The 23,580-nt window shown below is 38.3% G+C and overlaps 1 long non-coding RNA gene across 1 annotated transcript; it reads left to right on the forward strand.

Moving 5' to 3' along the window:
- The first annotated feature begins 2,254 nt into the window (after window positions 1–2,254).
- On the forward strand, window positions 2,255–11,046 carry LOC141572795 (uncharacterized). Its single transcript, XR_012498289.2, has 3 exons — window positions 2,255–2,390; window positions 9,438–9,553; window positions 10,565–11,046. It is a non-coding gene; the product is annotated as an uncharacterized LOC141572795 (long non-coding RNA).
- The last annotated feature ends 12,534 nt before the right edge of the window (window positions 11,047–23,580 follow it).

The following is a 23,580-nucleotide window of genomic DNA, read 5'->3' on the forward strand; positions in this document are numbered from 1 at the left end:
TAAAGGGGACTGGTTGTCATTGAGAGGAAGAAAGAGTACAGGAAGTAGAGGCCCAAGATATCAACTGAAAAGGTGGTCTACAAGCCGTCCCCAAGTAGACCTAAAAAATTAAGCGAGCATATATTTCCCATTACCATTTGCACTAGATCTTCCACAGCTCTGAGTTTAACCTCATGCTTTTTTGCCCAGTACTAGAAAGTGGATAGTCAAAGGAATGGATGATGATATTCTTCTATGTGAACCTAGTTTTTTAAGCTTCTATCAGATTTTTAAACATTGCACTGAAAAAGAAAATGAAGTCCTTGCTCCTAAAAATGTAATATTCACATAAGGCATACAAAGCATATGTCATAAATTGCGTCTGTTTTTCACTTTTCCCTGTACCCATACCCTTGCCAGTGCCTCACTGCAGGCACAGTGTGCCTCTGTGCCCCCTGACTTTGGGCTTAGCCATGTGACTTCTACTGGCCAATGATACATGAGCTGAAGTGACAGCATGTGAGCTCCAAGCCTAGGAAGACCTCACATATTTCTGTTTGTCCTCTTGCACCTCCGCCATCCTCTGAGAAAATTACATGCCCTGGTTAGCTCACTGGTCCAAGGAGGATGAGAGATACATGAAACAGAGTGATCCACAAAACCACAGGGAGAAGCATATATTCCAAACCAGTTGCAGCAGCCTAAAGCAGAGCTTCCCAGCCAAGCCCAGGCTAGACCAGCCTTACCCCAAATGATCCACAGACACCGAAGCTTTAATAAATGATTGTTGCTTTCAGGCATTGAATGAAGGGGTGTGCAGCAACAGCAAACCAATGCAGCGTCCTTCACTTCAACCCCACTAATAGGTTCAACTTCTTAGCCCCAGTGCTCCTCCATGGCAGGATGGAAAAAAAATGCAACAGGAATATGCCTAACACCATTTCCCCCAAGAGGAAGTGATGATGCCCTCCTGTAAGACTTGACACACAACAGTGATTTTGTCTTGTGTTAAAGTCACTTATGTGCAAGGTTTTTAATTTATATCAAATGATCGGGTTATTTAAGAGCAGAATATCTATTTGATTCACATACACATACCCCATAACGCTTCACACATTGCCCTGTATACAGTAGGTGCTCAAGAAATGCTTATTGAATGAATGACTGAATAATAGCAAAAGCTACAAGCAAAGAGTTACCTCTGACTTGTGAGAAAATGTTGATCCAAATTATGCAAAAACCTGACAATTCCAGATTGAATTTATCAGAACCTGACAAGACATAAATAAATACAAATGACACTGCTGATAAGAAAGCTTTGGTTATCACTATACTACATCATAGAGAACAAGTTCATAGGTAATGTTACATACCCATGAACATATAACAGTATTGACCCATCCAGCATTAAATATCACATAGTTAAGAAGTTGATTCTTCTCCCCACATGACTGAAATTTTAATTTTTTTAAGTTTTCAAACTTAGGGAAGACTTACAAGATGAATACAAAGAACAGCCAATGAACACCCCTTCATCTGACTCACCAACTGTTAACATTTTGCCACATTTGCTCTTTCTGTCTCTGTTTATTCAAGTGGATTATATAATGTAGGCATACGCTTTTAATATATAGAGTGAGAAATGTGTATTAACTTAGACAGGGTATTTTTAGAATACTATAACACAATACTACAAAGTAGTATAATAAACAAACCACAATAGCGTGGACTTATTGTTACTGCGTGACCTTGTTCCTACTCCATGGCCCCTTCATTTTTTTCCTGTGCAGCCAGCCCCACCAGGAGATTCAGACTTCCACGCTGTTGGCCTGGTTGCCTCCTCTGTTCCTCAGTTCTCCCCACCCTTCCTTTACTCTTACACTGCGCTCTTCTGTTCCTCCCACTTCTGTTAAATGAATTTTCGCTTTGCCTCTTACTTTCTTCTAAGCTGTGTAAGACACAGGCAACAACTTCCTGTTTCCACTGGCTAACCAGCATCTTCCTTTTATTCAAAACTTTCCTTGAGTGCCGTTTCCTGCCAGAAGTCCACACAAGATTGAATGAACAAGAGACACTCTCCTCTTGAAAGTAACATTTAAAAAACAACCTTCCCTATCCCATAGTGCTAACAACAGATTCACCAAATAAGGAAAAGAAAAGGAGGAAATGGAAAATTTTTAAACAACCATATTCCAAGATGCCCATAAAAGTGACTGGTGTGTGTAACTGGAATGTTCCTAGTCTCCACCCTTAACCTCTCCTCCCAGCTGCAGCTCAAACTGTTTGACTACTTCCTAGGATCAAGCCTGACCACCTACAGAAGACGTTTAAGTGGCCCTACGCCAGTTGTTCTTGTCCCTCCTCAGCCCCAGATAAATGCCTGGAGACATTTTTGATTGTCACAACTGGAGGTGAGTGCTACTGACATCGAGTGGGAGTGGGTAGAGGCCAGAGATGCTGCTAAATGACCAATGCACAGCACCGTCCCCCATGACACAGAATTATTCAGCCCCAACTGCAAATAGTACCAAGGTTGGGAATTCCTGCCTTAATCCAATCTTTGGGACACATAATCAGCCTATGTGTGGTGTTGATATGGCCCTGTTTCTGAGGCTTCTTTCTGGGCCTTTTTTTTCTAACTTCTCTGTGTCTTATTAGTCTGCTAGGAACCTTAGCACCTCTAGAACTAGAAATCGACTTTTTTTTTTTAAAGGAAGCTTATTATTCAAATAAAACTCTGTCAGTCTTTTGTATTCCTCCCTCTCCAAGACTAGAATCTCAGCCTCCTCATTCTATGCTGGAACCACCAGTGGGAAGTATTGTGTTCATGTGTTTCACTAGCACAGGTGCCCTCTCTGCAATTTGCAGTCTCTAGGAAACATAGAGTCTGGGGGCAAGACAATGGTGGCCAGAAGGTAGGAAAAGGGTACCAAAAGGAGGTGGCCCAGCTTGACAATTACCACCTGGTGTTCAGTTCTGTTCAGAGCCTTGGTGTTATCTGAGTTTCACCCTCTCACCACTACCTCATACATTTCTGTGGAAGTGATTCTCTTACTTTTATAGGTAGTTCTCACACCTCTATATGTTTTGATGAGTTCATTTTTTAAAAAAAGGAATTCAATAACCTAGGAAAGAAGAGAATGTCTTCTATTAATATAATAAAGGGAGAATATAATAAAGGGAGAATATAATAAAGGGAGTCTAGAAAAAAAAATACTCACACTAACATCTTACTTGTTGACAATTTGTCAAACATTGGCCTCCTCAGCTCAGGAAAACAATAATCACTAGCTCTATTCAAAATTGACCTGGAAGTCCTAGCCAATGCAATAAGATAAGATAAAGAAATAAAAGACAAAGATTGGTGAGAAAGAAGAAAAATTTATATTTGCAGAAAACATGATTATTTACATAGAAAACATAGATGGATGAACAAACAGAATTAATGAATGAATTTTTTTGAGTGAATTTAACTAGGTCTCTAGATTTTAAAACATTGAATATAAATCTACATATTGGTAACAATTAGGAAATGAAATACAAAATCGATACCATATACCATAGCATCAAAGCACATCAAATATCTAGGAATTAGTTCTGCTACCTAACTAGGATTTGGGAGTCTATTGGGCCATGGTTGAAAGTGCTAAAAGAGTCCTAAAACATTTTTTTAAAAAGTATTCCAGGCATACTCCACCTCTTGCTTGCCCTCTGTCTGAAATGCTGTTGTTCTTATATCCACTTGGCTCACTCCTTCACATCCTTTAGGGCTTTAGTTTAAAGACACCACCTGAGCGATGCCTTCATTGGAAACAAAATGCCTGTCACATTTTAAACTTGATCTAACACTCCCTATTCCCACCCTTCTCTCTCTGCTTTGTTTTTATCCCTTAGTACTTACCACCTTTCAAAACATACTGTCCACTTATTTTTCTTACTTATTATCTGTTTTTCCTCTTAGGATGTGAGATTAATGAGGACAGGAAATTTTCTCTGGTTTGTTCATTGATGTATCTCCATTACCTAGAACTACGCCTGGCAAATAGGACACACACAATAAATATTAGTTGAATGGATGGATGGATGGATGAATGAATAAGCAAAGAAACATACAAACAAGAAAGCAGAAAAATACCTGAATAATTTTAATATATGAAGGTAAAAGATGAGTACTAGAAAAGAAGAAGGAATAAAAATGCCGGGAAGGGCAATCCAACTACCCATTGAAAGATGAATAGAGAAACAAAATGTGGTACAAACATGCAGAGGAATATTATTCAGCCTTTAAAAGGAAGGATTGCCTGTCACATACTCCAACATGGATGATCTTTGAGGACATTACGCTAAGTGAAATAAGCCAGTCACAAAAAGACAATTACTGTATGATTCCACTTATATGAAGTGTCTAAAGTAGTCAAATTCGTAGAAACGAAAGTAGAATGATGGTTGCCAGGGGGTGGGGGAAGAGGGGAATGGGGAGTTGTTTAATGGCTATAGAATTTCAATTTTGCAAGATGAAAAACTTCTGGAGATTTGTTTCACAACAATATGAATGTACTTAACACTACTGAACTGCACATTTAAAAATGGTTAAGGTGGTTTTAAAAATACCAGGAAGGCTCAGAAGAGAACAAAATATCTATATGGGGGGGAGGGCATTGAGAGTTGAGAGTTGAAGAATGAGTACTTTTTCACAATTCTAGATAGTGAGGGCACTCATAGCCAATTCATATGCAAAGCAGTCGGTGGGAACACAGACCACTAATATAGAAAGAGGGCCTGGTCAGGGAAGTGAGAGTGAGGCTGGGGTGGTGAACAAGAGTGGCTGGCTGGAGACAAGTGTGGAGATAGAGAGGTAAGCAGAGATTGGGCTCTTATTGGGCAGTTGTTTTGCTGCCACTGTTACTATACCCACAGTTACTAGCACAATGGCTGGCATAAGTTAGTTGCTCAAATAAATATTTGTTCAAGAAATAATCTTAACACAGTAGTACAGAGCTTTGTAAGTAATGCGTAATGAATAAATATTTAATTATGATATCACAGAGTATAACTTACAAAGGCTATCTAAAATGAAATAGTTAAAAGTTGTTTTAGTTATAGTAGTATTATTTTTTCAACATTAGAAATAATATCTTTCAAAATATTCAGTTAAAATTTAAAACTATAGCATTATTATTTTCAGGAGACTCACAGCAACATGGTTTGTTAACTGAAAGTTAGTTTTTTAAGGAATTCTATGGTATCCAAAATTGTGGTTCCACAGGACCATCTTCAAAATTTAGGATGTACTATTTCATTATAAAAAGCATTTTGGTCTTTCAATGAATCTGTGTTTAATAAACGATGTTCCTACTGTTCTTTGAAGAGTAACATCTTTAAGTAATTAAGAAAATAGTTTTTAAAAAATCTGTCCTAAATATCTGATATAACTCAAAACATTTTTCTGTTTATAAAGTCATAAAGGACATAGTGTTTCCATGAATATTATAATTTCACCACTGCTACCTGAGCTACTATTCCCCGAACATGCCATAGTTTTGTACATCTTTGAATCCTCTTACATGCTGCTTCCTCTAACTACAGTGCCCTCCCCAAAGTGGTTTTTTTGTCTGTAACATGGGGATAATAATAGCATCACCTCCCTCATGTAGTTCTTGTGACGCTGACATGACTTGGGTAGAGCATTTATTAGGTAGAGCACTCTGGAGAGTGTTTGGCACGTGATGAGCGTTAGTACGTGCCAGCTGTTACGATTACTCTTCTTTCAAGATGTTGTTCAAATGCCACCTCATTGTAGAGAGTGATTTGCTGCTATCTCCCATAACTCTTTTGAACATGTCTTTATCAAGGCTCTATCCCTTGGTATTATTGTTTTTGTTATACATTCATCTACCTTCCTGGACTATGAGTTACACAAAGGCAAGGACTCTGCCTTGTGCTTCTTCAGATTCAAAGCGTCTAGCATGATGCTAGGTGCACAGTGAGCGTGTGCTGAGTGATTGCTGAATGAATGGAAGACTTAAGTAGGAATGAGGAAAACAATGCTGACTCTCCAAAACAAATACCAGTAGTGTTTACTGCTTAATTAAATTGACATTTTTCCAATTTGACAAGAAAATTCTGGACTAATTGTTTTAACTAACTGTGATTATTCCTTTTCTTTATCTTCATGCAAATCTGGGGTTTTAGTATGAGAAGGCAAGGTAAAATCTCTCCTACCACCTACACTGTCTGTTTCTCTGAGTTTTCAATAAAAATCATTGTTATAGTAGAAATAGCTTCACCAAGTAAATACTTGACCCTTATACCTCTTCCATTTGTTACGAAAGGGTCTGCTGATTGAAAAATGTTAGGGTGCCCTTGTTGATCTTTTCCCAAGTGTAAGTCTTAAATATTTGTATCCTTGTCAATGTAAAACTATGCATAACAGTCTCAGCCCTATTGTCATAGAGCTAGATTATGGTGCTACCTAGTGGTGAACTTTTGGCATGTATTTTATTGAAACTGGCTCATGCTCTTCTAGGTTTTAATTTTATCTTTTATATTAGCATTTGTAAAATGTTGTTAGCAATCACTACATCTTGCTCTTTTTTCTGGTATTCTTGGCAACTGTTCTATGTGTCATTTATCCTCAATTCATTTAGTTCAGATCTCTTCAGCAGAACTGAGAATTTAAAGATATGCTACAAGGTCTATTATCAAGAAGCCAAAGATACCCTTTTCTCCCACATGAAAACCAGGATCTTTACAGTCAGAATGCAGGACACTAACTCCTTTGTGCCATGAGCTCCACCTGAGTCCACGCATGTCTTGCAGGCTGCCCATAGCAAGTGCACCCCTCCTTTGCTCACATTCTCCTAAACAATCATTCGCTTTTCTCTCTTTTGAAACCAAACAGTTCCCTCAAAAATATGGTTTCAGCCATAAAATAGGAAATAGTACTAAACAAACGGAAATGTTTTGCTTTAAATACTGAAGCCATTTGTTTACATTAAGAAAAAGTTTGCATTCAAAGCCCATAATTGAAAAGAAACATGAATCATCAATCACACGGGGCTATTATAGATAAGAAATAAGTTCTGCCATGAACAATTGTATTAAACATGAACAACTCTTCTTGGGAGCTTTTGCTGAGTCATTTTTCAGGAAGTGGCCTGTCCAGGGAGATTTCTACAGGAGGAACAATTGACAATATTTTCATATTAATAACCTCCACTTACTTTATTGTTCTCAAAACTTTTGTTAATAAGCATTTTCCTGTTCAGTTAAAAAAAAATAATAGAACACTCATCAAAAGATAAAGCCTAATCTAATTTTTTATGTGTTTTTGGTACTTTTCTTCTGTAAGTGATATTAAATATATTTACGTAAGTTATAAAATGTCCTCATTATTGAACATAACATTAGGAAATATTTTGTTCTGAATCTTTTTTTTAAACATATGTGCTATAGCATATGTTGGATATATTTGTTAGAATGATTCCAAATAATTATTTTGCATTCAATTCCCCACAAGGCAGCAGCAATGTTTCCTCTTGGTGGCTTGGAGCCTCTTCTGTCCATTCCTTCTGAGATTTCTCTCAGTTACCCCTCTGTAAGGGACAATCAGTGTGGGCTCCTGGAGACCAACTAAAAGATTAGGCCATCCACACAAGGGCCCCTCAGAAAACTCTCCAGCAGGACCACAGAGGACAGACAGGGTCCGTGTGTTCCCTGGAGACTCCCTAGTGTGCACACTTTTGGGCCCTGTCCCCAAGCACTGAGCCTCTCTCTTAGCTTTATGAATGTTTGTCACAAGGAGCCAAAGTCACCTTCTTATGGGATTAGAGAGGTAAACTGTGAAATGAAATCCTTGTGTGATTCTGATTCCTATTATCATAAATAATTATCATGCTTGTTGTTTTGATTTAATACAAATATCTCTCCCACCACCTACCCACACCCACACCTGTCCCAACTACGCCCTGGTGAGAAAGCCTCCCTTCCCATGCACAACGAAGCTTTCCTTCTGTACTAGGTGATAAACAAAGTGGGCCTAGCTGTATAATCAGGTACCAGAATCAAAGTAGGCTTTTGTGTAGTGTAGCAGCTTGCATACATAGACTGCTTGGACTGCCTAAATTCAAATCCTACCTCTGCTACTTATTAGCTATGTGACCTTGGGCACTTTTCTGTGCCTGAAGTTTCCTTATCTGCATAATAGACAAACTCCTATCTTATAGATTTCTTGGGGAGATGAAATTAATTAATGCAAATAAAGTCTTCAGAATAGTGTCAGGAACTAAAAAGTACTATAGAAGTATTAGGAACAATATTATGAACCATTGAAGATAATTTTTTGGTTTTTTAGAAAAACCAACTGCATTATAATTTTATAATGAGTGGTATTTTTCTTCCATTTCTTTTCAAATGGACACATGGAGATGTGTCTCTGATGCCCGATGGTTAGAGTTTTGAAAACGTCAGTTACCTATAAAAATGTTTTGAGACTATAAAGCTCATATACTTATTACAGTTATTTCTTGTGTACTGAACTTTATGTTTTATTAATTTACTCAGTAATCTTTAAAAAGAAAACTGTATATTTTAAAACTTAATATGTTCCAAGCCCTTGAAAAGTCCATGGATCAGGGCAGAAATTTCTCCTTTATTCCAAGCACACTGAGAGTGGGTGGGGTCTGGGAGTCCATATCCAGCATGGCACACACACCTGCTGGGAGAATCTACCTCTGAACCTCAGAGTCAGGCTTTAAATGCAGATCAGTCTAACTCTACAGCTCATAACCACTATATGATACTGCCGTCCTCATTGGAGCTTCTCAACCTAGGACCATCCCTTTTTACCTGAATCCTAGAACCCTCCATTCTCCAGGCTCAAGGCTCCAGCCTCCTGGATTTTATTTTTGGAGGTGAAGAGACGAACCAACATTGGAAAAAAAAACCACAAAAGGATTTGGTTACATGCACCTTTAGCATTTTTTGTTTTTTGTTTTCTTCCTTGACATTCTCCAAATTCATTAAAGAAAGACTATACTGTGGAGAAAGGGGAAAGCTGCCATTTTCTTGTGGTTTCATCATACCTCCCTTGCTTCTCTATCTCAGCCTCCTGCCCAGGTTTCTTTTCAGCATTCTGTCCCTTAAATGTAGTTGTCTCTGAGGAATCTCTCCTTAATTATCTTATCTTCTTTCTCTATATTCTTGTGAGTTCATCTACTTCTGTGTTGCCAAGTCCCAAATCTAGATCTTCAATTGCACTTTTCTCTTGAGCTCCAAACTTCATTTCTAACAATCTGCATAACATCTCCACCATAATATCCTGTCCCACTGGCATCTGACATTCAACATGTCCAAAACTGCGTTCATTAACTTTCTTCTCTGTCTTAGTCCATTCAGGCTGCTATAATAGAATTACCATGGACTGGGTGGCTTACACAATAAATATTTATTTCTTACAGTTCTGGAGACTGGGAAGTCCAACATCAAGGCATCGGCAGATCCGGTGTCTGGTGAGAGTCTGTTTCCTTGCCCATTAATGGCCATCTTCTCACTGTGTCCTCACCTGGTGGAAGGGGTAAGGGAGCTCTCTGGGGTCTCTTTCATAAGGATACTAATCTCATTCAAGAGGGACTCTACCCTCAGGACCTATTCACCTCCCAAAGGCCCCACCCGCGACCATCACATTGGGGACTAAGTTTCAACATATGAATTTTGAGGGGACACAAACATTCAATCTATAGCACTCTCCTCCCACTTTAAGCCAGTCTCCATACACCAAACATCCACCTACTAATAATAATGATATCCTTAAGGTAGATTTTCCTAGCCTGCCCGTGTTCTCCAAATCAATCTGCCAATCCATTAACTCTGAGCCTGGTCACCTCTGGGCCTTTGTAGGTGCTGCTCCTTTTCTCTGGAATGCCTTTCCATCTGTATACCTGGTGAACAAATTTCTATGTATTTTTCAAGATTCAACACAGACAGCTCCCTCCTCAAAGCCACCCTAGGTCCTAAATTGTACTTCACATAGGACATAATTTGGACAGGGGACATATATATTTTATTTCTCATGCTAAGCTATGAATTCTTTAAAGACCACCTCTGGACCTGATTCACTTTCATAGTGCTCGGGGCACTTAGTATAAGACCTCATACATAGAAGTCCTCAATTAATGTTTGCTACAATAATTAATCAATTAATTAATGTAATAAAAAAGAGTCAGTGTGTTTTAGAGTGTTGAGTTATTTCTTCCTCCACTCATACTTTGTCTTCAAATTTTCCATTACCTACTATCACTTTTGGATTGGTCACCACTCAGAAATTTTGATGTCGTAAACAGTCTATCTCACAAAATGTTTTGGAGTATATTTGGTTTGTAAGGCCTGACACAATCTGTCCCCTTACAAGGACACCTATTGTAGAGTAAAAACTGAGCGAATGACTAATGTGAATTCCTTCACTTCAAATACACTATGATAAAAAGAAAAGTTTCCATTTATACCAGGTTTTACAGGGTTATGGTTCAATAGGTGATCTGTATGCTTCCTTTTTACTTCTAAACACATGTGTTCCTTTGTTTCTCAGGAAGTAATCATCATGCAGCTATGGAAATCAACAAGTGCAAAGGAAATGTTGCAGGAGTATAATGAAGCCAACTAACTCAACTCCACAAAAGTTGGTCATATCCTAAAATAATTAAAATACAACCATCCAAAAACTCTCAGAGGAAGTGCTAATCGGTGCTTGGTATTTTGACAGTAACTGTATAGTATGTGAAAGCATTTCAAAAATTTTAAAGCATTTATAAAATGTAACATATTATCAAGACGAATGAATAAATATTTATTGAGTGACTACTATCAACTACGCCCTTTCACATATATTCCCTCACTTTATCATCTCAATAGCCCTGTAGAACAGCTATTTTTAGTATTGGTTCTACAGATAAAATTTTAAAAAGCTTACACTCTGAGAGGTTAAATGACTTGCCCACACATTACTAAGTAAGAGACAGCACTTGAGGGAACATGCTCCATCAATCACAATTCATCTTAGAGATGAATAATGACCAGATCACATGGCCTGAATCACAAGAGGGACTCAACACAGAACAAACCACCTCCCAACCAATTTTCCACACTTGTAAAATTTAACTGTTTCTTTCTCTTAACTTGGCCTGCAAATTCATAGCTTTGCAAGTAGATTTGTGATTTGGAACTTTAAGACTTCTCAATAACAGGAATGATCAAGACTAAATTGTTTTCTTTTGAGTCATTTATAAGTCATAAGTATTACATCAGTAAAATTTTGACACAAGGGACAATCCTATTATTCTCTTCTTATAGTAGATTTTGTAATGTTGAAATTGATTCAAAGTTTGTATTATACAGAAATTTGTCTTGTGATGATGTTTCAGTAGGAAAAAAATTGAGAGCGGTAATAGTATTTTTATCTTTATTTAGAGTCTTAAAGTAATGAAGTTTATTTTAGGGAAAACCTATAAACTCAGTCTCATTATAATTCATACTTTATATTTTATATAAATTATATTATTAATTTAAGTCCTATTCAGTTTGACATAAGTTTATTATATTACTCATTCATTTTGATGAATCATATGTAGTTCAACACAAAAGAAGTTTCCTTAGAAGTGTTAGGTGTACAAATTCTAATCCCAAATTTTAGTCATGTCATTACTGATAATGGTAGATAGAAATGAATTGTCAGACAAAATTTTGAGGAATTTGCTTTGTCATAAGCAACCAATCACTTCCATTTGCTGAGGATCAGTTTTAGACTTAGCACTATGTTAGGTTCTATAAAAGATCCAGAAAAAACATGTGACAAGGTGAATTGATAGGAATTATGTCAAGCTTTAAGTTGCAAAGGAGACTACAGTGGCCTTTATTCTCTCATGGTAAAGAATCCAGATATGGACTAGATTCTCCACAAAGTCCACAAAGTCGTCAGACAGACAGACTGCTTCTATATTTGTGCTTTTTGTCTTTAGCAAGTGGCTTCCATACTCAAGGTCGTCTCAGGATACAAAAACACTGCTGGAGCTCCAGCCACCAAGTCCTCAATCCAGCAGCAGGAAGAAGGGTGGGGGAAAGGCAAAAAGGATGTGGACCAGCTGCATGTTCCGATTACTTAGGAGTTTTCCTGGAAGTTCCACCCACCAACTTCTGCTTCTATCTAATTGGTCAGGACTTAGTCACATGGCCACACCTATTGGCATATAAGGCCAGGGAGGACAGCCTTTATTGGTCACAGTGTCATTTGAATGTAGTTAAGATTCCACTACTAAAGAGGAATGGAAAGAATGGGAATGGATATAGGGGAGGTACTTACATTTGCAATCACTAAAGGTAAAGAGACAGTGGGACAGTGGAGCCCAGACCAAAGATCAAAGTCTTCAAAATGGAAGAATAATTGCATCCGGATCTCAGCTCTGCTATTTATTAGATGCAGCAGAAGCAGTGGGATCAGCTAGAAGGTAGTTTGGACCAGGGTGGGATCAGCTAGAAGGTAGTTTGGACCAGGGTGATAGTAATGGAGATGGTGAGAAGTGATCAGATTTTGAATATATTTTGAAGGTAGAGCCAACAGGATTTGTTAATGGGTTATAATGTGAGGTGTCAGATAAAAAGAAGTCAAGGGTGATGTCAAGATTTTTGTTTGTGTGTTTGTTTAAGCAACTGGAAGAATAGAGTCTCCACTTACTAAGAAGGGTGTTGACGTAGGAAACGTCCAAGCCTGTAGAGAATTTTTTTAAGAGTTTATTTGAGCCAAACTGATGACATCTGCCAGGGAGCAAGATCTCAAGTGCTCCCAAGAATAACAGCTTTGCAGCTTTTATGCATTTAAAATTAAGGAGGGCACATAAGGAAGATTACATGAAAGTGGGGGAAAGCAAGGTGGGTATTGGATTACAGATAGTTAACAAGATTCTGTACTCTCTTGAGGGTGGTTAGGGCTTATTTTCAAAGGACTGTTAACCTAGATGCACAGGAAAAATGGACAGGGCTTGCTTAAGGCAAAGATGAACTTTTACTAAAAAGTTATAGCCTGAGCTGTGACTACCCACCATGACCTGCCCAGTTAGGAATTTGGGATCAAATCACCCTGTGAGGGTACTTTCCATAGAATCCTTTTTTTTTTTTTTTTTTTTTTTTCCCCACAAGGGAAACATTAAGGGAGGAACAGATACCAGATAAGGATAGACGATCAGATCCTCATATATTTTTTAAACATCCAAGTGGAGGTGTTAAGTTGGAAGTTGGATGTGTGGTCTGGAGCACAGGAAAGTGGTACAGACTGGAGATATAAAATTTAGAAGTAACCAATATATAGATAGTATTTAAAGCCCTGAGATTGGATGAGCTCACCAAGGTAGTAAAGAGAGCCTAGGACTGAATCCTTGAGCACTCCAACATAGAGAGATCAAGGAAACTAAAAGAACCAGACAAGAAGAATGAGAAGCAATGAGGTACATAGAAAACTGGGAGTTCATGGAAACCATGTGAGTGAAGTATTTATATAAGAAGGGAATGACTGTTTCAGACGCTGCTGATAGGTTAAGTAAAATGAGGACTGAAAATCAACTACTACATTTGCTGTGGTTACTATAAGAGTAGTTTCTGTGGAGAGTGGGGGTTAGAGGAGAAGAACTGAGAGGAGAAGAATTAGAGACAGCAATTATACAAAACTTTTTGAGGAATTTTGCTGTAAAGGGAAGGAGAGAAATGGGGGAGGGGAAAACTGGAGAAAGAAGGGGCATCAAGAGAGTTTTTGTTTTTGTTTTTATGAGAGAATGCCTATATGGTACTGGGAAAGAGAGGGAGAAATTCATGATGCAGGAGAAGGGGGAGGTTGCCTTTGACTAGGTAAACAAGGCAGGTGGAGATGGAAATACTGGCCTTTGTAAAGAGTGTGGAGAGTTCGTGCAGAAGAACAGCAGGGAAGGCAGAGTCTATGAGCCTACATGCTGGTAGGTGGATAGATGTGGTTGTGGGAGCTTGTGGGAGTTTTCTTCCAATGGCTTCCATTTTCTCAGTATGTAGGAAGCAAAATCATCATGACAGTGAGGGGTTGAAAGTTTGAGAAGCAAAGAAAAGGTATAAAATAAATCCCTTCCAGTAGAGTGAACACATGAATGGCCTAGAGAAATATGGTATGATTGCTGGGTAGCTTGAAGGGTCCACTAGAGATGAGTGTTCAAGAATTTAAAACGAGACCAATGAGCTTGGTTGTGTGTTTTTCTCCAGCTTCATTCGACTATGTGAACGGAGGAGGGGAAAGTTGAATTTAACAAAGGTTGTATAGTGTAGCCAAGTTAGTTCAAAACAAAGTGAGGGAGAAACAAGAGAGTTGAGAGTATATTCGATGGAGTGATTAAAACGTTTGACCACAGATTTAAGCTGAGTAAAGAGGGAAGTGAGGACACGGAAGGAATGAGGGGTAGTGAAAATATAGTTGGATTCAATGGATTTTAGGTTCCAATGGTGCTGAACAATTGCTGAAGTTCAGCGTGTTTGCATGTCGATTAACAAAACAAAAAAGAAAGAAGAAAAAAGCTCTGAAATTCTCAAATCTAAACCTTAATGATGTCCAAAGATGCTAGAACTTAGGGTCTTGCCAGTGTGAGCTTCCCCATTTACCCACCCCAAAATAAATAAACCAGCCTTCTTCCCTTTCAATCACTGACCTGATACAAAGAGAGTGACCTCATAATGTGGCATGATTAAATCCTGTTCCTGGATTCCAGATTTTCATACACTTCCAGCCATTTCCTGCAAATGACAAGTAGAGATTTCCAGTGAGCTCTCTGACATGGCAGAATGCCAGATCAACCAAAGAATCTCTCATTCTATAGCCTGAAGAAAACTGAACATCAGATCTCAGGCAGGCTATTGTGTTAATCAGTTTTCAAGACAAGGCCACATTTTGTTTTGAAATCATTAAAGCTGTTCCAGGGTGGCCGGTTGGCTCAGTGGTTAGAGCACAGTGCTCATAACATCAGCATCACCGGTTTGATTCCCACATAGGCCAGTGAGCTGCACTCTCCACAACTAGATTGAAAACAACAACTTGACTTGGAGCTGATGGGTCCTGGAAAAACACCCTGTTCCCTAATATTCCCCAATAAAAATTGAAAAAAAAAAAAAAGCTGTTCCACAAGCAGCAAGGGTGCTCTTTTTTGAGCCCCACTCTTGCCTCAGGTGGGAATTGACCCATGAATCAGAACTTCTCTGGCCAGGCCCAGGCTCTTTAAACAAGAACAACACGGAACGCAACACCTTGGATGTATACAAGAAAAGAAAAAATATAGCCTAAAATCAAACATCTCAGGAAAAGCATTCTGTCTGGGTGAGATACCAGGGCCCACTTCTCCCCCACCCACCCCCACCCCCACACGCTCCCACCCCCCAAGCATCTTCATATGATTGACTAACATCACAAAAACATCGTAGACTCGAAATGGTATTTATACAATCATGCTGAAATTCTTATTTCTCTTTCTCTCTCTGCCACCTATAAACCAGTTTCTTTTAACATCTAAACTGATGACTCAATAGTCAGGCATTTTCAACTTCCTTTATGCAAGTCTCTTGTCAGGATTTTAGAATTTTTAAACCTTTATCTTCATTGAGTAACACAGGCCTAGAAGAGAAAAAATATGGTTAATTAATAGTACTGTTTTTCTTTCAGCTTCTTTTTAAAAATACCCCAGCAATAATTATAGCACCAACTATACAGGAGTTCTGAGTAAATGTGAGTTTACTTGATAATAACAAACAAAACCAGCAAGTAATGTGTTTCACTTTCTTGACATTTAAAAACAAAATAGTCATTTTAAACGTTTAAAATAAGTGTCAAATACTACTCCTCTTTTCCTTTTCAGTCAAGTCCTACAATACTTAAAATACTTGTCACCCGTCACAAATCCCACATGCTATAAAAGGTTGAACTTAGATTATAAGGTAAAGATTTACCCTCAGAAAATGGAACTGAAATCAGAATGTCCCACTTTTGTGAGTTTAAGAAAAAGCCTTAATGGTTCTTTTTAGTGTGGGGTTTGGGGTTGAGTAGTATTTAAAACACTAAACTGTCTCTCCAGTATTTGAGAGGATTAGGTTTAGAGTTGATTGTGTTGACTGTCTTTTGAGATTAGATAGTTTAGTTAGGCTCCTACTGACCATGTAAATGTCTCAGTGTTTATTGACTGTCTGCAGTCATTATCAAAGGCTCTGAACACAATCGACACCTTGTAAACAGAAATCCCATTATTTTTGTGGTACTGATAAGATTTACTGAGGATTTCATTTTTGTATGATTGACTGGCCAGTTAAAGATATTAATACAGTACAGGAGAGCATGATAAATGAGTATGAATTCAGTCAACAAACTTGCCCTTTTATTTTGTTTGGAAACTACAATCTCATTTTGCTTGTAGATTATAGAAATACTATCTGTTCAGTGCTCTGTCTAAAAATACTTTTAAGTACATTTGATAGTGTCATATGCATTTCTACTAATCCTTCAATGATCTACAAAGGGATTTGTTTTTTTAGAAAGATGTCTTAAATCTTTCAGAACATAGAAAGAAAAATTCTATGGAAAGTGTACTAATTTAGTTTGGGAATGTTGTAAGGGTTTATTTTGGGGGGTGGTCTGGGTCTACATTTTAAAATGCTTTAATCAAAATAAAATTTGGAAAGGAATGCAATAAACATGTTGCATTTAACCACAGGTAAAAATCTATGGGATCAACATTATTTTGATTCTGAATTTGGTGATCTCTGCTGGAGAGGGGGTGCTATCAAGCTTTCCTCCCTTCTTTTCAGGAAGATGTGTGAAAGATGAAAGAGGGTAAGGGAAGCGTGCCTTACCTAGGGACTTCCATCACAGGGCCTCAAGAAAAGATGACTTGACAGCAGTCAGAGTTGAATGGAAGGAGCCTTGCTTCGGGAAGCATCGAAAGGGAGTTAATGTTCGAGAGAAAGCAGAAAGACGGAACTGGGATTAGACTGTTTTGTCTAAGAGAAGTGAAATGGGTAGCCCACCACCACATTTGATTACCTCTGCATAAAATATAAATTGCTTAACGCAAAACATAAAACCTTCACAATGAAGCCCCAACACACCTTCATGTCCCTGGCTTTGGCTTTTGCAGTACTCTCCTTCCTTACCTCCTGATGTGAACCATTACATGCTTCCTCGCCTCTTCACTCTAAATGTCCAAATGTCAGTGATGCCATTGTATACTCAAACAAGTATCTAATTTCTCCACTATATTCATAAATGTTTTGCCATTTCTTTGTGTGTCCACATTTGTGTGTCCACATTTCTTTGTGTTCCCTACATCAATTAATAAGCTCCTAGAAGGCAGGACTAGATCTTACTTTTTATTTCTATAACCCCAGGGTGTAGTGTATAATGTGTGCCTAAGAACGGTATTGGGCAGGAAGAAGGAAGGAAAGAAGGAAGACACTCTGTACCTTTGCTCATACACCCACCCCATTCTCTCTTCCAATATGAAGCTTATTCATTAGTTTAAAACCAACTGCTTTTTGAACACTTCCCTGACCAATGATCTCCCACTTCTTTAAACTCCCATAGCACCTAAGTGAGAATGACACAATCGATACTTAACAGACTTGTGTTGTCATCTTAGTTGTGTTTTTGTTATCTGTGTGCCATTTCCCCAACCACAAAGAGCTCTTTGCATCACCACAATGCCTAGTGGTGCTCTGCTTCAAGTTGTTACCTACTGAGTGTTGATTAAGGAGGAGAGGGAGAAGGTCTGAAAGGTAGACCAGTGATTTTGACAGGCTCAGTGAAGGAGGGCACATTCAGGACAGCCCAAGCCATGCCAGCAGTCAAGCAGTGAGGAGCACCAGGCAGACTGCCCCCAAATCTTCAAGTGCTTCAAAAGGAGAAAAAGTCAGTCCACCAGGAGTTTAACAAGGGGCAGAAAACAGCCTGTACTTAAGTTAATGAAAAGCCAGGACATTGCAAGTAGGAGCAAATGTTCACAATCAGTTGCGGAAGATAAACCAGGCAAGGAGGAGAAAGTCCGAACGGAGAAGTTATCGCGTACCAATTATGTGCTACGCATTTGATATACATTTTTTAAAAAATCTTTGTTGACATATAATTCACGTATCATATAATTCAGCAATTCAAAGTGTTTAATTCAATGGTGGTTGTCTTTTTTTAGTGTATTCACAGAGTTGTGCATCCCAAAGCACAGTTTTAGAATATTCTCATCACTCCAAAAAGGAATACTGTACCTGTTAGTAGTCACTCCTCATTTCCCTCTCACCATCACCCTCCCACGCCACCTCCTGCCCTAGGCAACCACCAATTAACTTTCTGTGTTTACGGATTTGCGTACTCTGGATATTTCATATACATGGAATCATACACCAGGTTTTTTGTGACTGACTTCTTCCACTTAACATAATAATTTCAAGGTTCATCCATGTTGTAGAGTGTATCCGAACTTCATTGTTTCTTAATTGCCAAATAGTATTTTCAGTCAGCAGTTGGAAATCTGAGCATGTGAATGGCTGCCTAGTAGTTATAGGCAGATTTTCAACTGTGTGGGTATTAGCACCCCTAACACCCATTCAAGGGTCAACTATATTCCATTGTGTGGAAAGAGGACATTTTATTTATCCATTCATAAATCAATGGACATTTCAGTTGATTCTAGACATACATCCTTTCTTTTTTTTTTCCTATGCTCCTGGGAAGTAGGTATTAGTGCCCTAATTTCACAGATGAGTAAACTGAGCCTCAGAAAGGTTAACTACCTTGCCCCTTCATGTAAATAATGGCACTGAGATTGAACCCAAGCCTGCCTGAGTCCAAAGCCTCTATGTTTAATCACCTCTGTTATTTTATTTGGCAAACATTGTGAATGTAGGGATGTAGATCATGCCGAATTCCAAAGACTCATAGGGATCATTGATGTTCCCTGTCTTTCAAGGAATTTAGTTATAATTTTTAAAATGTGATAGTTGTGTGCCATAGCAGAAGGAACTTGAGCTTTACAGCTACTTGAATTTGAATCCCACATAACTAACTTTGTGATTTGGGGCAGATTGTGCCTCAGTTTCTTCACCTATAAAAATGAAGATAAGTTCTACCTTACAGGGTTGTTGTGAGGAGTAAATAAGCTGATAAATATAAAGTGCCTGACATATAGTACGTAATAAGAATACGGTAACTATTATTATCATTACTGTTTGCGGTGGTACCAAAAGCAAGTAAAATACCCCCCACACGCACTTCCCCATAGGGAGAAATCTGAAGAGATCATTTTGGGATATGTGGTAGTGGGAAATTCAGGCAGAAGTCTCCAGTGGTAAGCAGACAGAGATAGCACAAGCTCAGGTGATAGGTCAGGGCTAGAGATATAGATTTGGGGGTTATCAGCATGACAGTGAGGGTTGAAGCTGTGATAACTATTCAAGTAGAACAAGGCAGAAAATAAAGGAATGAGTCCAGGGCCTATGTCTGGGGATGTCCACAATGAAAACCAGGAGATGAAATTAGAAGCACTAAAAGATACAGAAATAAGTATTTGGAGGGGTTGTGGTTATCCCAAAAGAGCACCTAATTTTGAAAGCCGAAGGAGAAAATATATTTAAGAAAGGTTAAGAGGTAGGAGAGAAAGTTGAGAAGATTATGTTGCAGAAAGATTTGCACTAATGAGAACTGAGAGGAGGCCATTACACAGGCAGTCAGGAAGTCAGTGGTGACGTTAAAGGCTGAGCATCCATCCATCCATCATCCATCCATCCTTCCATCCCTCCATCCATCCATCATCCATCCATCCATCCATCCCTCCATCCAACCATCATCCCTCTATCCATCCATCCATTTGTTCATTCAGCATGATTCGAACACCTACAGAGAACCAGGTACTGTGCTATGCCTGAGAAACAAATGGGTAAAATCCCTTGCTACACTGAGCATGACATAAAACAGATGAAAAGTGTAATGTTCTGAGACCCCTTTTGTCTAAGAGTTGGGCCTAGGAGGAGAAACTGGGGCTTCATGGGACGATTGTGATGGAAAGACAGAGTATTAGCAAATCAGGAGGAAACTGAAGGGCATGTCAAAGGCAGGCTGAATGAGGGAGGGGTTTTGTCATTTTAAAAGGGGAATTAAAAGGGGGAAAAGAAGGCAGAAGCCTTTGGATTAACATATTTGACACAAATGTCATCTGGAGGCTTCTTCTCTCACTGGTTTACAATTGAGATGTTGCTACATTAATTCTATCAATTTTTGAAACTTGGGGTGAATTTCTTAAACTTGACAGCACATTTCAAGTATACACGTTGATCATTCCTCTCCAAGGATCTTCAAAGATCAGAATTGTTTTCCCTCCCAAAACTTTGAGTAAAATGGATCCTTCAAGAAAATGCACTGTTTATCCTTTAGCTCCAGTACCTTCTGACCCACTACAGAAACTATAGACTACTCCCCTTCTCCCAGCCCCCAGTCTCTAGTCAAGGTACCCCTACTCAGAGAAGCAAGTTAAAGAATGGGGACCCGGATACCAAGGCCTCACGTCTGTGGCCATACTTCCACATTAAAGCAAACAGACAAATAGCGGTAAATAAAAATCAATTCAGAAGTTATTGGTAGAAAACAAAAAGTAGGAATAATAGAAATGGAAATACTGAAGTCTAATAAGAAAACCAGGAACCCAAAAATCAAAAGAAGAAAACTGGGACACATTTAATATTAAAGGATAAAACAAGTGAACACTGAAAAAGTTAAATAAAACAAATGTAAGAATGAACTTTAAAAAACTTAAATAAACTTAAAAAATGGAAGAAACTAAAACCACAAGAATCAAAAAGATTAAATAATGACAAGCTAAAGTCACAAAAGAACTTTTAAAGCTAGATAAGAAAAGGAAGTCAGTAATTTTAAGATAAATAAAAAGAAAGATGATAGATTTAGATTTTTAAAAATATAATCAGGAGATTAAAGGAATGAAAAAGGAAATAATAAAATGATAAGGTAAGAGAAAAACAATAGCAAATAAAGAGTGTAAATAAGTTAAATAAAAAATAAATTAAAATAGCAAAAAAAGAAACCAAGTTAAAAACCCAAAAAAACTTAGACATAAAAGAATAAAATTATACCAAAGCTAAAATAGGTAAAATTAGTGAAAATTAAGTAAAGAGAAATATAAATCAGAATGAAAAAATATACTGTCCACAAAAATACAAATATTTTTAAAGCTAAGGTGTTAAAAATTAAACATACATTTACAGTGGAAAAAATGACAAGTAGTGTCTGTTTCTAACATGATCTGGGTTGAATGAAGCCACACCAACCCTGGTTCCTGGTGGAGGGTAAAGGCAGAGCCGTGGGAATAAGAGCAGAACAGCATTTTTTACCTCCACCTTGATGGGAACACAATGCCATGCCCTGGGTGCCAAGGCACCTGGGAGAGGTCAGGCCCCCAGGAACTCTCTAGAAAAGCACCACTGTCTCATCGATGCTCCATGCTGTAAAAGCTCTTGTAAGTGGTAACTGGCAGCCAAGTGAAAGGCCTCCAGGGAGTCAGCTGGTTCTTCCTCTCCAACCTATAAAAAGAGGTATCAATTATGTTAGGGTTAACTGCAAGTAATAGAGACCCAGAATAACAAAGGCTTGAAAAGCTGGAATTGTATTTGTTTCTCATGTAACGGTCCAGCAGTCAGCCCAACTGAGATGGCGATTCGGTTCCATGAAGTCCTCAGGGTCTTAAGCAACGTCTAGCTTTCTGCTCCCACTCCTAGGACCCTACACTTAGGTCTTGATCTCATAGCCCATGACTGAGCTACCGCCATCTCTCTCCAGGAGGAAGGAAATAGGAAAGGGCAAAAGGCATATACCAGTTAGCTTTTAAAGGTTTCCAAAACTGCCTCACAGCACTTCCACTCACACCTCATTGGCCAGAATTAAGAAGCACTAACCTGCAAGAAGAGATACTGGAAAATGCAGTTTTAATTCTGGTGGCCATGTGCGTAGTTGCAAATTACGTTACGATGAAAAGTGAGAGTGGCTACTATGGATCAACAAACAGTGTCTGTCCCAGAAGAATGCAACATTAGCACTCTTCTCCCTCCCCCTCCTGAGGAATGCACATTTATTTTAGGTAAGAGCCAATTTTAAAAGTCTTTGATTACCCTGGTTTTGCTAAAGGAAGGAAGACTCCAGTAAAAGTATGTGCACAAATATTATTAACATCAGTATGAATATTTCCACACACTGTGAGCAGGGTTATGATTTGATCACAAGATGTCAACATCTCACTCTGGTCTAATGTATCAAGAATCTGAAAATTAAAGTTATTACCCAGTGGTGTAGACCCAGGGTTGTCTTTTTATACAAGGAAAAGTACTGGTTCTCTGGTTTGGTTTCTGCCTCCTATTTAGTTCCCTGAATATCCTGCCCTGAAGAAGTTGCACACCTGGATAAGCAGCCTTTCTCCCCATTTCTCCCATTTTCCCATTTGGTATAGGTCTATTGGATCCAAAGAGAATTTCAGAGGAATTTAGAGGAAGGTACAGGCCTCCTGTTACATTAGTCACTATATTAGTCACTAAGAAGAATCACAAAAGGCCTTTGGCCCTGTGACAAGAAGATGCATTTATGGGGCCTCAGTTTACCTCTGGGTAATAAAAGGATTAAATTGAATTTGATGGTTCTAAAACTAAGCTCTGTATAATAATCACACTAAGTAGCTGACATAAAAAAGCAGATTCCAGACAGATGAATAAATTTTACATAACAGTATAAAACCACCAATCATATGATTTCAGATTCCACATTGTAATTACCCTTTAAGAAACTGTTACTTGTCCAGTTTGGGTGACATGTATATACATATATAAAAAATTCACAATTATCTGAAAATGCTATTAAAACAGCCTTCTAGCTACATACCTGTATGAGGCTAGACTTCAAAACAACATATCACAACAGATTCAATACAGAAGCATAAAAGAGACTCCATCTGTCCTTAATTAAAGTGATTTGCAAAAGTTAAAGAGATTTGCAAAAATATAAAATAATACCACTCTCCTCACTAAATTATTTGATGTTTTAGAAAACATAATTATTTTTCATATGCTATGTATGTTAACATGTAATGGTTTTATTATTGTCATTTTTAATAGATTAGTAAATAAATAAATTTCTAAAACAAAAATAAATTCAGAATCCAAGCCTTCCAATACCAGCACCACCAGCACCACCATGAAGGTTTGTGTTTCAGTAAGAATGAGGGTGGGCCCAAGAGTGTTCAGTCTTCATAATTCCCCCAGGTGATTCTGATGCAGGTGGTCCTCAGATGACACTTTGGATGGGAGCTCTCTGTAGTCCCTTTCACCCCTAACTGTAAATAAGAAAGAAGAGAAATACATTATTATAGGGTCAATGGAGAGACTCCCAAATGGTATCTTGGTTTCCTCTGAGTAAATATCAGGGCTAGTCATGTGACCTCACCACAGAAGTTTTTTGAGTTGATGCCTCAAAGTGTCATGGCTCCCTCACCTGTCCTTAAACCTGCCCTTCTGGCCAGT

Source organism: Rhinolophus sinicus, chromosome 15, assembly GCF_057876585.1.
Source record: "Rhinolophus sinicus isolate RSI-liver-muscle chromosome 15, RSI-T2T, whole genome shotgun sequence".
Taxonomy (NCBI): Eukaryota; Metazoa; Chordata; class Mammalia; order Chiroptera; family Rhinolophidae; genus Rhinolophus; species Rhinolophus sinicus.